The sequence below is a fragment of the Neophocaena asiaeorientalis genome, unplaced genomic scaffold, assembly GCF_003031525.2.
Source record: "Neophocaena asiaeorientalis asiaeorientalis breed wild unplaced genomic scaffold, Neophocaena_asiaeorientalis_V1.1 scaffold188, whole genome shotgun sequence".
Classification (NCBI taxonomy): Eukaryota; Metazoa; Chordata; class Mammalia; order Artiodactyla; family Phocoenidae; genus Neophocaena; species Neophocaena asiaeorientalis.
The window spans coordinates 3763243-3764702 of NW_020174156.1; the positions used below are offsets into that span (position 1 = coordinate 3763243).

Below are 1460 nucleotides of genomic sequence, written 5' to 3' on the forward strand. Positions count from 1 at the left end.
GCAAAAAAAAAAAAAAAAAAAAATCCTGATCAGGAGTAAAGTTAGGATCTGCAGGGTCTCACCACACACTTCTTGTTTCTCTCAGAGAAATGGCAAAAGAATGTGGGTGTTAGGAGGGAAAATCATAGTTATATTCTAAAGCAGTGATTTCCAAACCACTTTGCATCAAATTCACCTGGATAGCTCTTAAAAATTCCCAGATTCAGGATCCCAACCTCTGATTCAATCAATCTGAAATATATCAATGAAATTTGTGTTGTCCAGTGATGTTTTTGTAATTGTGGTAAAGTATACATAACATAAAACTTACCATTTGAACCATTTTTAAGCGTAAAGTTCAGTGGCATTAGGTACATTCACATTTTCATGCAACTGTTCCACCATCCATCCGAAGAACTCTATTCATCTTGCAAAACTGAAACTCTATACCCATGAAATAATTCGTCCTTCCTCCAGCCCTGGCAACTATTATTCTATTTTTTGTCTCTATGAATTTGATTACTCTCGCTATCTTATACAGGTGGAATCATAAAGTATTTGTTCTTTTGTGACTGGCTGATTCCACTTAGCATAATGTTTCCAAGATTCCTTCATGTCTTAGCAGGTGTCAACATTTCCTTCCTGTTAAAGGCTAAATAATATTCCATTGTTTGTATCTATTACATTTTGCTTGTCCATTCATCCATGATTGGACAATTCCCCAAGTGACTTTTTTAAAAATATGGAATTCTTTACAAATGTGTGTGTCATCCTTGCCCAGGTGCCATGCTAATCTCCAGTTGTTCCAATTTTAGTATGCTGTTGCCAAGCTCAGAACTCCAAGTAGTTTTGGACAGTACCAATAAGGCAGTTTTTTTTCAGCTGCATGTTGATGGAACATTAAATCAATTTAATTGAGTGACCAGTATTTTACAAAGATACAGAATAGAAGAAAATAGAACAAGTAAAAATGGTAATAATAAGTAAATGTGTTATTTCAAAAATTTTGTTTCTTAACTGTATGTGTTTGCTGCAAGGGAGGGTGGTGAGTGTGCCACGTCAGGGCATGAAATATTTCTTACAGTTGCTTTCAATCAAAAAGATGTGAAAGCCACCTGTCTAAGGACCAGAATACAGAGTATGATTGTATGATAAGTAAGTTAACACAATGTTCTCAGCTTGAAAGTTGCTACAGAATTACAGTAGCCATGATTTTACTTTGAATGTATTCAAAATAAGAGAATGTGAAAAGAAAAAAGATTGAGAAATGTCCTCTGTGAATTGGACTCCACAGTTCATCACAGAGGTCTGAATATTGCTTATTAATGAATCATTTTCATAACACTGTATCAGGAGTTATATATGAATTTGGCATCTCTCTGATACACTCAGCTTTTATAGACTCCAGAAGTAGATAAAGAATTGCTAACGGCAGTAATGAAGAGGTGTGAATGCCACCAGCAATTCAGGGTTCCGTTCCA

At 35.2% G+C, this 1460-nt stretch overlaps 1 non-coding gene across 1 annotated transcript; it reads right to left on the minus strand.

Annotated features, from left to right (window-relative positions):
- Positions 1-715: 715 nt before the first annotated feature.
- Positions 716-818, minus strand: LOC112406384 (U6 spliceosomal RNA). The gene has a single exon (XR_003004547.1). It is a non-coding gene; the product is annotated as a U6 spliceosomal RNA (small nuclear RNA).
- Positions 819-1460: the final 642 nt, after the last annotated feature.